Here is a 13,599-nt window from a genome sequence, read left to right as displayed (position 1 = left end):
TGTCTCCCACATGAGAGGACCCCTGGGCTGAGTCCAGAAGGTGTCTACAGATGTAGGTATTGTAGCAAGAGCCAAGAGTTATGTCTGGATTCCTATCTCAGCCCCATCTCCGATGGACCTGGGACCCTTATCAGGTTATGCAACATAGGGGCCCTAACAGTACAACAGGGCAGCCCTACAGGGGTCGTTTCCTGAGCTTGATGACTCTTTCTCTGCAGGTCACATTGCAGCCTGTGTGGCCCCCATCAGAGCACGATTTACTCATTCCCTAAGTAGATATCTAGAGAGAACTGGCCATGGGCTAGGTAGGATGAAACTCTCACACGTGGTTCTCCTAGCTGTGTCCTCCCCTGTACTGGCTGTCCTGAGGCCCCCCCCTGCTGCACCATGAGACAGTGCAGTCAAGACTGTGTTGTATCATCTGATTCCCAGTACTAACACGGAGCTAAAGAAATATTGCTTCCGATGAATGAATGAATGAGCTGAATGATCCCTGGGATTCTTCCCGTCTCTTAAATGCCACTAAATCCTTTAAATGTTGAATGCCAGTTGGTCCAGAGAAGAGGTGCCTGACTTGAGCCAGCAAAGGCTTCTTGAAAACAATTCTGTTGCTTTCAGAATATCACCCACCACCACACAGCATCGCCATCCAGCCTCTAAATGCAGGACTCATGTTTTTTCTTGTTGGCAGAGCCAAAATCCTACTGCCTTGAGCCCAACCTTATGGACACAGAGCCCCACAGAAGCCCATACACAGCTTTCATGATTTCAAGGGAGAAAATAGCTCTTTTGTTCTCTTTGATTTTATCCTCTGTTTTTAACTATAAAAGAATTTCATGATCATTATAAAAAATTGAAGAGTCAAGTAAATTTCACCCATCTGAGAGCTTGGCCACTATTAACATGTTGCTGTATTTCTTCCCTGGATAGTTCTTAAGCATTTTTTTTTTCTGGAAATAGTATTATTGATACTTTTTTTAAATGTTTGTTCTGGATTTTGCTAAATGTGACATCCTAAGCATTTAACCCTGACATGAAAATACCTTCCTAAACATCATTTTAAATCACCACAGTGTGTTCCGTCCTTTACAGATGAGTCACAATTTACATAAGCAATACAGATCAGATATTTAGATTATTTCCAATGTTCATTATTATCGTTAGTGATCCTGTAATAATCATGCCTGCACATAAAGCTTTATTTGCACTTCTTATCAAGTCCTTAGGACAGATTTGTAGAAAGAGAACTAATGGGTCAAATGGCATGAACAGTTTTCAGGCCATTGCTTTTCAAGGTCAGATTATTTTCTAAGTGACGCTACCCCAATGCAAACCCCTCCCCCAGAGGATGAAAGGACCTTCTCTCTGCATTGGCCACTCTGTCTGTATCTTCTCTCCCCTCCCCTTAATTCTATCTGCTTATTTGGTTCCCTTTTCTCTTTACCCAAAGCTGGATTCCAGGCCAGAGAATGTTGGGAAAGGAGTGGAAGAGAGGCCTCATTGATGGCACTTAGTCCCCTCTCCTCCCTCAGGCCCTGGATTCTCATTAAGCCCTAGCAGCAGGAGCCTGATCCCTAAGGCAAGTCACTGCTGCTGGGCTGGGAACCAGGGCCCCGTGAGAAAAAAAGAGAGAGTGGGAAGCAGGTGATTTACAGTAGCTGCATCTGATAGGTGTTTAGGGCAGTGGAAGTGGTGGTGATAGAGGACCCATGGCTTCCCCTTAGCTCAAGAGTTGGGGGTGAAGCGTCCACTGGACATATAGAAAAGTATTCACTTGGCCTTCCAAAGGCTTGCGCCAAATAGTTCTATGACACGTGACTGAGTTCTGGGTTAGGAACACATCTGTATAGCCAAGGGTAAGGAGGGTCAGCTTCCATTCAGCTCAGAGAAACATCTTTGTGCAAAAGGACTTGAGTCCAGACCTCACTGCCAAATGAAACAGAGCCAAGAAGGAGGGCAGGAGGCTGGTGGGAACTTAGAACAGATGTGTTAGTTACAAATGAAAAAGGGATCTGGAATCCGTGCAACCTGTCCGAGGGTACCAGGGATTTATCTGATGGTAGAGGAAAGGACGGAATCAGGTCCCTGGATCCCATCCAGTTCTCTTTCTGCTGGAATATTCTGGCTCTATTGTGTTCCAAGGAGGTTGGTGGGTTGGGTGCTTGTGGAAAGGCAGCTGTAACAAATGCCAGGCTGTCTGGACAGAATGGTTCCTGAGGGACGCCACGGTGCCCAACGGCTGAGACCCTCGGCCCTTCCTCCTTGCTTCTTTGCCCTGAAGAGTTGAGGATGCTTGCACATCCAGGGTTATCATTCTGAAATGCAATGCCCCTGCACCCCAGAGTCTGGTGACCCTTATCGCCCTTCAACCCCCACCCCAAATCAAACACGTACTTCTGAAGGCAAAGCACAACCCATCTAGTCTTTCCCAGCCAGGAAAACCTGCTGGCTTATGTTTCTTCTAAAGAGATCCACAGTCAAGTAGCTTAGTGAACAGGTGCAGACCCGTGGAGAGCTGACACACAACCATCAGACAGAGATGGTGGAGGTGGAGATGGGGACCCAGCCCCCTTGGAAGGTAATCACCATTTCCAATCCCTGCCTCTTCACCTGTAAGTTGGAGAGGATACCGTGTCCCCGTGTTTCTCTGGAGTTACTGTTGGGCTCACTGAGAGAATGTGAGTGGAAGCTCTTGGTCAATGCCAAAACACCCCCAAACGTAAGGAGGCCTGTATTGGAGGAAGAAGGTGCTGATGTTTGAGGGGAGAAAAGGGGTTTTCAAGGTACACAGCAGCCATCAGCTGCCCCCCTGCTCCCCTGCCCTGGAAATCTGGGGTCTCCGTGAGCCAGCCTGTGGCCACTGACCTCTTAGAACAGGGACTTGCAACTCTTTTCCCAAAGCACAGGATCCTTACTTATTGATCTATTCATAATTTATAGTGGTCTAAAGAGACAAAGTTACAAGGCAGAGATCATCAGAGTGGGTCCAAAACCAAGACCCAACTACTCACTATCAACAGAAACCCACTTTACACGTAAGCATACAGCTGGACTAGGAGTGATGGACCGACTGCAGGGAAACACCCAGCAAAGAGAAGCAGACTAAGCCAAGTGCAGGGAAAGGAAGTCATCACGGATGCAGAGGGGGCCAATGCAGTATGAACAGGTCATGTGGGTCAGTATTCTGAGGAAGCCAAGTCCGTACAGTGCATGCTCCTGACACAGAATGTCAACCTATGTGAGGCCAAAACTCACAGAACCCCAAGGAACTGTGGAATAAACTATTTTCATTAGAACCTTTAAAAACAAAATCCATACTTATGGAGAAACATTTCCGGGGCCCCTCTAGTACAAAACTGGTAACAGTAGCATTGTTTGGGTTAAAGAGGGCCTCAGTGCTAGGAAGGTGGGAAAAAGCCATATTTTTATTTTTAACTCCGTGACTACCAAGTCCAAATGAAAGCTGTGTACACTTATTCTGAAGACAGGAACACTCTTAAGTACACCTCCAAGGGGTCTGGAAAGGGACTTAGCCAACTGGATACTCTGTCTAAGACGGAAAAAACTCTCCTGCGTTAGCCTGTGAGGCCTTCTTTTATACTTTTAACCATGAGTGCTTTCTCACCCATTCCTTTAGTCAGTCAGTCAGTCACTCAAGAACCGGATATTAGACAGAATCTTTAGGAGTAGCCAAGGTTCTTCTCCATAGTACAGGGCAGTTGGTATTGAAGAAACAATTTAGAGTTTCAATGTAGAAGTCTCCAGTTGCACATTGTCTCTGCCCTCTATTGTCTGGCAAATCCTAACAGGATCATGCACATCCTAATTTCTCCACTGTTTCAGACCCCTTGATTGTAAAATGCATACCTACCAGGGTTGCATGTTATAACAGATGGTGTGGATTCCATCCCCTCCAGCCACACCTTCAAAGAATGCCCTTAGAAGGCTTCCCCAATAATGATGAGTTTCTTGGCTTTGTTAAAGTCTGCCTCACCAACTAAACTATAAACTGAAGGAAGGCAGGGACTAAGCTTGATTTGTTCATCAGTGTATCCCTCAAACCTGGCTCAGCCCTGGCACACAATACATTCACTAGGTGTCGTAGGCATGAATGAAATGCTTAGAATGCTCTGACCACTACACTAAGCCCTTTGCATCAGCTGGGTCAATCCTCATACAGCGTGTCTCAGAACTGCTCTTCTTCACAAATGAGGACAGGAAAACACATGGAGGTTAAAAAAAAATCATCCTAGCTCATGCAGCCAGAAAGAGGCTGAACCTGCACCTCAGAACCCAGACCTGTGGCTGCTGGGGTGCTGGTCTAGCCATCACACTGACTGCCTCCTGCTGGGAGACTAGAGTGGATGGAACAGTGCCCAGACGGCCCTTCTCCTGTACTTGCAAAAGGACAGTGAAGAACCCTCGGGTGTCCAGGCAGAACAAAGCAAGTTTTGAAAAAGTAGCAGAGTTAATTAGAGGCTACTCTGTGTGGTCCAGTGCCTCTATGAAGTATGGAGGTCAGAGATTGGACTCAGAGGCTGGCATTATGGCATAGCAGGTAATGCTGCTGCCTGTGATGCTGGCGTCCCATATGGGCACCTGTTTGTGTTTGGGCTGCTCCACTTCTGATCCAGCTCCAAGCTTATGGCCTAGAAATGCAGTGGAGGATGGCCCAAGTGTTTGGGCCTCTGCTCCCATGTGGGAGACTTGTAAGAAGCTCCTGGCTCCTGGCTCTTTGGATCAGCCCAGCTCCGGTCATTATCGTCATTTGGGGAGTGAAGCAGCAGGTGGAAGGTGTCTTCTCTGTGTTTGTCTCTCCCTCGCTCTCTGTAACTCTGACTTTCAAATAAACAAATAAATCTTTTAAACAAAGAGAAAGCAAGATAGATTGGCCTCAGTTTATGAAGGATATGCTTTCTAAGCTGAGGCTGTGGGATTTTTCTGAGGAAAGTAAGAAGCCCTTCAAGGGGGCGCATGAGCACAGTGGTGCCATTGGACTTGGAGAGAGAATGCTGGCAGCAGTGTGGGGGATGCACGGGCCTGGAGGTTCACTTAGGCTGAAGTGAGACTCAAGTCAGGATTCCTTCTGCTACCTACTAGGCTTAGAGAAGTGATTTCTCCTCTGAGTTTGTCTTCCCATTTGTGCACTTGCTGTTCCACTCTGATCCAGCTCCCTGCCATTGTGTCCTGGGAGGCAGCAGATGATGGCTCAAGTACTTGAGCCCCTGCAACCTGTGTGGGAGATATGGATGGGGTGCAGGGCTCCTGGCTTCAGATGGCCTCAGTCCTGGATATTGTGGCCACTTGGGGTATTGAACTAGCAGATGAAAGATATTTCTCTCTCTCTCTCTCTCTCTCTCTCTCTCTCTCTTTCTCTCTCTCTCTCTCTCCTTTTCAAATAAATAAATAAGTGTGGGGAGCAACCCGGACTGGACTGAGTTACTGGAATTAAGACTTATTCTATGCATCTGCTCTCCCACAATATGGCGCTGGGAGAGGAGAAAACAGCTTCTACGCAGCTGCCTCTTGCCAACTTGAGTGATGACCTCCAGGAGCTGATCCTGCTCCTGATTGGAGGAGAGCAGCGTACTCGGCGTGTGGGCAGCCGAGTTGGGATTGGCGGAGGAGGACTATAAAGGAGGAGAGAGACAACATGCACCAGGAACATCTAAGGGGAACATCTATCTGAAGGAACACCTGTGCAGCCCCCGAGAGAGCCGGCCGGCGGAGTGCCGCTCCCCTGCGGAAGTGGGGAAAGTGGCCAGGGGGAACCGCCCTTCCACGGAGGTGGAAGGGACGGCAGCCAACCTGGGAAGAACCAGCAGCAAACCCGGGGAGGGCCAAGCAGACAAAAGAACAGCGCAGGGTCCTGTGTCGTTCCTCCCCGAAGAGGGGGAGCAACAAATAAGTAAAGCTTTAAAAGCAAAAAGAGTCTAGTATCGGATACTCTGAGGTTGTTTGTATCATATAAATAGAGGTTTAGAGAGTGGACTGAGAGTGGAGTATTTCAGAAGTAGAATTACAAACTGTAGCTGCTGCGAGGAGCTAAGAGTCGAGAGAAAGGAATCTTCAAAGGGTCCCAGGTGTCTGTGAGATATGGTGATGTCATCAGGGAGTATGTGGAGTTGTCTCCCCCACACCCACCAGAACCCACAACCAAATTTCAAGGAAGCTCCTGTGGGCCCTGCTCCCCTATGGCCAGGCGCTAAGCATTTTTGCTTAATTCTGTCTCCCCACAGATTGAGAATTATTTTTTTCTTTTGCTTTTATGATTTATTTATTTGTTTGAAAGGCAGATTTACAAAGAGGTAGAGGCAGAGAGAGATCTTCCATCCTCTGGATTCACTGCCCAAATGGCCACAACAGCTGGAGCTGGGTTGATCTGAAGCCAGGAGCCAAGGGCTTCTTACAGGTCTCCCAAATGAGTACAGGGGTCCTGGCACTTGGGTCATCTTCTATTGCTTTCTCAGGCCATAGCAAAGTGCTGGATCAGCGAGCCAGCGCCCCTATGGGATGCCGGCACTGCAGGTGGCAGCTTTACCTACTAAGCTACAGTGCTAGCCTCTAGAATTATTTTCTGAATTTCTAAAATAACACTGATAAAAATCAGAAGACCATTCATGCCATTTCATTTCTCTCTTCCTATCTGTAATGATTATTAATCATAACTAATATTTGAGCAGTATGTTCGTTTACAGAACATATCCATCTAGATAAAAGGAAATTGGTCAAATATAACTGGTTCATTGGAGTGTGAACTTGGCAGGGCACAGACACCAGAAATTTTTGCTTTGTCTCTAATCCCCCCACCCCCAACGTGGTCAGCTCCCCCTTTGTCACCCTTAATGGCACATGCAGCAGCTTCCACACTCTTCTGACTGCTTCTGAATCCAGAGAGGCCCAGCCCAGGTTGAAACTTCGATCTCATGTCCCCTGTAAAACTCACCTCATTCTCTCCCCCACAACAGTGGCCTATGCAACATGTCTTAGAGGTCGAGGGGAGGCAAGCACTCATGTAACTTTGAGCAGGAATGGAAGACAGGAGGAAGCGAGCCTCTCCTCCATACCTGGGGTGTGTTGTGAGCTCCTCAGGCTAAGCCCAGGATGCTCCCGACGGCAGGTGTTGAGACGCAGGTGCTCTTGTGGGTACACAGAGAGGTCTTCAGTGGGCCTTCTGCCGTTTGCTTCTCTGATGAGGGCAGAAGCTCACACCTTGGCTGGTCATTTCCAAACCTGCCTTCCTACCATAACTCCCATCCACTGATTCATCTCTAGCCACCTGAGCTCTGGCTCCCAGCGCCTAGCATCCAGTCTTCTCAGAGAAAGCACACAAGATGACTCAGGATTGGCTTCTTTCCATGGTAGACCCTTGACTCTCAGGAAACTCAGTCCCCCTGGACATTCCCAACTGTAGCTTTGACTCAGGTGGTCAATACCCCTGGCCCTCTTCATCCAATTAATTAAGTTGCAATTAATTTTTATGTTTCCCCCATTTTCCCTTGCTCTCTCTTTGGGTAGAAGTATCCAAGCTTGCAATGTTGGCTCCAGGGCCCTCCTTTTTAGGGCCAAAGCCAAGGGAGGACAAAAGGGAGACCAGAGTGCTTATCTGGATTGGTTTTGATGTCAGCATCTCAGGGCAATTGGTGTCAGAAGGAGAAAGTCTCTGAAGAAATTGGGACATGTGGACAAGGTTGACCAACAGGAAGGATGGAGAACGCCATGTCTGAATGAAGTGTATTGTGTGTGATGAATACTCTATACTTCATGTATTGGAGAGAAGTGTGTGATAAAGAGTTAAATTGCTTGTCAACGACTGTGAGTACCATTTGGGAATAGGACCCTGAAGTGGGGCAGGGCTTTGGCAAGTGACATGATCTTCCACAAATCATGACTCTGCAAAGTTGGACTTACTGTTCCCATTTCCAACCATTTGTCCCATACCTCACCTTCAGCGGGACTGGGATGACACAACATGAAGACAGCAGCTCTCCCACTGAGCAAAGCACTGTGTAGTTGGCTCATGTGTTTCCATTTCCAGGATGCATTCAGTCTTTGTGTCAAACCCAACGCTTCGAAAAGGCAAGGCAGGAGTATCGGCTCCACCACACGTGTGTCTTGGAGACTTCAACGACTTAACCAAGATCACACAATTGTAGATCTGGAAATGGCTGTCCTGTTTGTCATTTATTTTTTCTTTTACACTTCATTGTTGGGGGATTTTTTTTTCCATCTTTGAGGTGAAATGGATCTGCTGGAGCTTTCATTCATCAGTTTCTTGGCAAACATTTGAAGCAGGTTTATCCCTTCTTTTCCTAACATTCCAGAAGCTGAAGACCCCAATATGAGCTCCCTCAAGTTTCTTCTTTTCAGAATACACATTTCATCTCCTTTCAAGCGAGTGGACACAAGACATGAATTCAAATTCCACATTATCCTGGCTACACTTCAGGGTACATGCTAAACTGTTATAGCATTTGGAAGAGAATGTTCTAGGTGCAACCTGACCAGCATGCAATGTTGGAATCAATACAGCACCCTTATGTATTGAACTGCATCTAGCATTCTGTCAGCCACTTTATCAGCATTACTTTATTTTAATCCTCACTGAAAAAATATAATGATACTATTATCTCCCATTTACCTATAAGGAAACTGATGCTCAGAAAGATTAAATGACTTTTGCAAGGACACACACACAGAATGAATGGAAGAGCAGGAATCTAAACCTTGATCTTCACATTCTTAAACTCATACCCTTTCTACTGCATTATCTGGATTACATCTTTTTCTAAGTTTTACACTTCAATTAATAATTTAGCTACATATGGAATCACATATAAAAGCCATAGCCATTTTTTCCCTGCTACGTATCTCATGATCATATTGAATTTCCTAAGATCCAGGTGACTTTCTGCTTTGTGAAGGTCAAAGCTGTGATCTCAGTTTTCCTCTTCAAGAAAATTAAAATAATTGGTGTTTCCCATTTCATCTGCTCTTCTGCTTCTCTGTTATTGTGCCAGTTGCTGAACAAACACACCAGCTAAAATAGTCACATCTTCAGCAGTCTCCATCTGCTTTATTGGTTTCTTTAAATAAAATATTACTGTGATGAATAATACTATCTAATTGTAAATGTGCACATCACAGCTTGCTGCTTCAAGTGGCTTCCCAGAGAGCTCTGATGAGGACCTCAGAACACGGTGGTTCTCATAAGTGCCAAGAAAAGTCACTTGAATAAGGTCCATAGTCCACCTCTCAACCACACTAAATACCAATGTTAGTGTTCCCCATTGTCTATTACAGCCAACAGTAGTCAAGGGTTCATCTGAAAGGCATCCAGGCACTTTCAAATGCACCATGGCCTCTCAATTAAAGATGAATGGATAGGTTAAGTAACTAGTTAATTAAGTGTATGTATGAATGGATGGAAGAGTAAATAAGAGAATAAGTGGATAGAGGGTTGATGGTTGCATACACAAAAGGATAGATGAGTAGAAAGATGCGATGACTAATATTTGAAAGAAGAAAAGAGAAAGGAAAGATGGAGGAATGGAGAGTCAGACTAAAGCTGCTATTCCCTGAAAACTCACAGTTGAAGCTATGGAACTGAAGAAGGCCATTTGATAAGGGTGATAATTGCAGAAAATTCTGGGTACTTATTATGCCCCAGGCAACAAGGAAGCACAGTACAAAATTATTTCACTTACTCTTCTAAGTACCATTATTACTCATATGTAAATACAGATGCTAGAAACTGAAGGAATAATCCACACTGCTCTTTCCTCTCCACAGCCACTCTGATGTGGTTCTGTCATCTGAAATCACACAAGTATAACCCCTCTACCCTACACAACATTTCAGTATGCAAATTAAAGTGAACAAACATGTATTGTGCTCTCGTATTCTTTAAGGAATTATGTTTGAAGCTAAAGATATAAGGGTGAATAATCACATCCATCATCTCAGGGTGAGGCAGGAAAAACAGACAAGTGAACAAATTTATAGATTATAAAATGGCCTATTAAGCAATATCCCAAGAATTTTTAGAGTATCAAGGGAAACCTGAGGGTTGACTATGATGGACCAGTCATCACATATGTACTCTAATGCTTCCTTCTCTTGGAGGAACTTCTTGTTCCTCATTTACAATTTTCCAGTCTCCCTACCAACTTAGCCACAATCCTCTGGGGAGCTCCAGTTTATCTCTGTCAATCTCAGTATGTGAATCTGGGTGGCAATCTGATTGAAGAGGAGAAAGACTCATGTAGAGAAGCATCTTCTGTCTCAGCTCCTCTCTATTGCTGGAATAAAATGGTTAACCCAAAATACCACAGGAATTTGCAGTTCCCCTCAATCATATACTGGTGTGGTCTACATGTGTGCTAATAGCCTCAACAGCTAGCCACCTCCACTCTGTTTTGCTCAGAGACAGAGTAAATGATATCATGTAGTCTGTCTTTGACCATTCATTTTGTCTATTTCTATTTTAGATAGATTTCTTTTTTTGATATCTAGCCCAAATATGACTTCATGAAATGTGTTGCATTTAAATCAATACCAAATAAAGTCCCTTTACCCTATAATGATGGATTTCTATCAGTAACACATTTTTAGAAAATGGGAAGATTGACACCATGCATTCTCAATTAGTTGATGGTTGCTGAAGTCTATGGTTGCACTTCTCAATATTATTAAATAAGATGAAATTAAGCCCAGTTGTCTCAATGCATATGTTACCAGCTGTCATATTTTTCCCATACCTAATTTATGGGCTCATGTACTCATGATATAGTGAATCATCTCTTGAAATGTGAACTTTAAATATTATACTCATAATATTACTCATGTATCTGCTTGCATTACATGTGAAACCTTCAAGGCCCAATACAATCAATCCTTTCTCTCTGAAGTGTCCCTGAACCAGTGTGGTCCCTAGATCCACAGCATCAGCACCTCCTGAGATCTTGAGACAAACTCAAATTTTTGAGCCCTACAGAATCATCAGCTCTGCGGGTGGAACTCAATAATCTGTATTTAAAAAAAAAAATCTTCCAGGTGCTACTGATGCATGCTGGTGTTTGAGAGCTCCTGGACAGTGGTCACGTCCATTCTAAACATGAACATCCATAGAGAACCTACTATGAGGCAGTCCTTAGCTAGGCACTGGAGACATAGAGATGACTAATACACAGACCATGTCTTCAAGGAACTAACAGTTCAGTAAAAATTCAAAGCATGTCTTGCTAAGCAAAGAGGGGCAAATAGTATTATGCCATGCTGTTGAACCAGACTTGGGCAACAGACACACCAGTGGAGTTCTAAAAAAAAGTATATATAAATATATATATATATAAAATTAAATATATATCTCCAGGGAGAAGTAGGGTTAGAGGGAGCACTGTGTCCGCAGAAGTCCCCAAGACAGCCTCCGAGAAGGAGCAGAAGGAAATGGAGGATAAAGTGAGTAGTCCAAAGAAAGCTGAAGAAGCAAAATTAAAATCAACGGATCCTCATCTGGGACAAAAAGCCTAGAGGTTTAGATTTCTTAAGGAAACGATTGCAGAAAGGGCAAAAAATACTTTGATTCTGGGGATTATAACATGGCAAAAGCTGAAATGAAGAAAGGGAGATAACTGGTGACCACACTGCCACTCCATGGGACCTTCCTCAACAGAAGCTGTCCCACATTGCTAGCAAGCAGGCTGGCTGATTAGATGTGCTGAACTGTATGAGTCTTCTCATTCCCATGTTTCTCCTTACCATGTTACCCCATGCACTTCTTACTTCCTTTCATTCTCTAAGTCATTTGAGACTGACAGCTTGGCAGTTAGAGTAGTGTGAGCTGCTATTGTAAGGGAATAGACAGGTTAGAGTTTTTGATTAGTTAAATGGTGCACTGATGAAAAAGACATGTTAGAACAATATAATCTACTTGAAAATAATCGTGTATTTCCTAACTCCTAGTGTAGGTCCAACAAGTTTCACAGTTTTAATGGTTTGGCTTTACTTACTTCATCTTAATTATAGCTTTGTATGTTACTCCTATTTACATAACCTCCACTGTATTAATTTTTCTGTATTTTCCTTTTGGATTTTGTAAAACAGAAGTTTAAAACCACAAGTTGTAAGAAAACTCACATAATTCAAAAATCACATAATTCAAACTAGATGGGACTCCAAAAGATTTGCATTTCTGTGGTTGAACTTGAATGGCCTGAAACCTGTTTCAGCTTTAACAGTAGAATTTTACATGGGCAATATTGGCCCATTCTGGTGTAACTTACATGACTGTTGTGCTTAACAGCTGCCATGGAAGCTGGTACTCTCACTCAGTTGTATAATAGTAGAATACCTTTAGTTGTTGAAGATGGGAATGACATATACATGTGTGTTGCTTGTTGAATTCACTTTTGTGCCATTTTTGTAAATAGCACAGTTTTGCACAACCTTTCACAAATGTCTCTATTAATTTGACATATTAAAAAGTAGTCAATGTGCCAATGAGGAGCACTAAAGTTACTACACAAAACCCTGTCATTACAGCTTTTGTAGATAAGAGTTGACAACCTCAGGCTTACAGAATACCAAACTGAAGTCTTTGCTTAGTCTGCCACAGACTTAAGCTCTTTTGTTTGTTTCTAATATCCATGACATTCAGTGGCCTTGTGCAAATATGATATGTTGCTTAGGCTTATCTTTGGTCCTATGCAGAACATTTCATTTTGACTTTTCTGAAAATAACAGTTCACATAATTTATATGAGCTTTTAAAATGTAGGTACTTTTTACTTCCACAACTATCTTTGGGGATTCTAGAGTAAAAGGCTTTCATACGTGGCCTTCTGTCATCTTGTCATCTCTCCATTGTCTGCTTTTGTTTTTGGTTTTGGAGTGGTTTTTTTTGCTTCTTTGATTCAAATAGTATAGGGCTGTTCATTCTGTCTGGAAGCATAGGTGTCTATATCCTTACTCTTTAAGAAATTTGCTGTGCTGATTGCTATATTTTATAACACAATAATGACATTTGCTGTCTAATTTCTCAGTTGCTAATTAATCATTCTTAGCACATATCCTGTATTGTTACTAATAATCAATAATTGTTTAAATATAATGAAACAAATAGTTGAAAACACTGGCCCAGAAACATATGCAAAGAAGAGCTGAATTCTGGTAAATAACTTAAGTAATTACGGTCAGTTAAGAGGAAAGGCTTAATGACAATTAGAATATTTTACATGATAAATTTATTAATATTAAAAATATGTAGATATTCTGCCCATGTAGCTGTAGTAAGATGTCAGTTAGTTTTACATACAGTTTATCTACTTAGAACTTCAGTATTGGAACAGCATTTACCACTCTTAGATTTCCCCAGGAATTGTTGTGATGCTATAGAATGATAATGAGGATTGGTAGCATGAGGTTATACTGTTTTTCTCTTTATCTTTGACTTGGTTTCAGGCATCTTTCTGCATCTTGGCTCCATACGCACATCTGCTCTTCTGTAATCCCAAATCACAGTAGATGGTGCCCTGAACACAGCTGCTAAAGGCTGATGATCTTCCTGCTCGACCCATGCCAAAAGGCAGAAAAGCCGCAA

At 43.5% G+C, this 13,599-nt stretch overlaps 1 protein-coding gene and 1 pseudogene across 1 annotated transcript in view; both read left to right on the top strand.

Moving 5' to 3' along the window:
* The window catches only part of TENM4 (teneurin transmembrane protein 4), a 1,939,017-nt gene that overhangs the window by 1,034,125 nt on the left and 891,293 nt on the right, over nt 1-13,599 (top strand). The window lies entirely within an intron of this gene.
* Nucleotides 11,407-11,710, top strand: LOC127483683 (cAMP-regulated phosphoprotein 19 pseudogene; annotated as a pseudogene).

Source organism: Oryctolagus cuniculus, chromosome 1, assembly GCF_051225735.1.
Source record: "Oryctolagus cuniculus isolate XC-2025 breed Fujian yellow rabbit chromosome 1, ASM5122573v1, whole genome shotgun sequence".
NCBI lineage: Eukaryota > Metazoa > Chordata > Mammalia > Lagomorpha > Leporidae > Oryctolagus > Oryctolagus cuniculus.
Note: the sequence above shows the minus strand (reverse complement) of the source record. Positions and strands in the feature narration are given on the sequence as shown.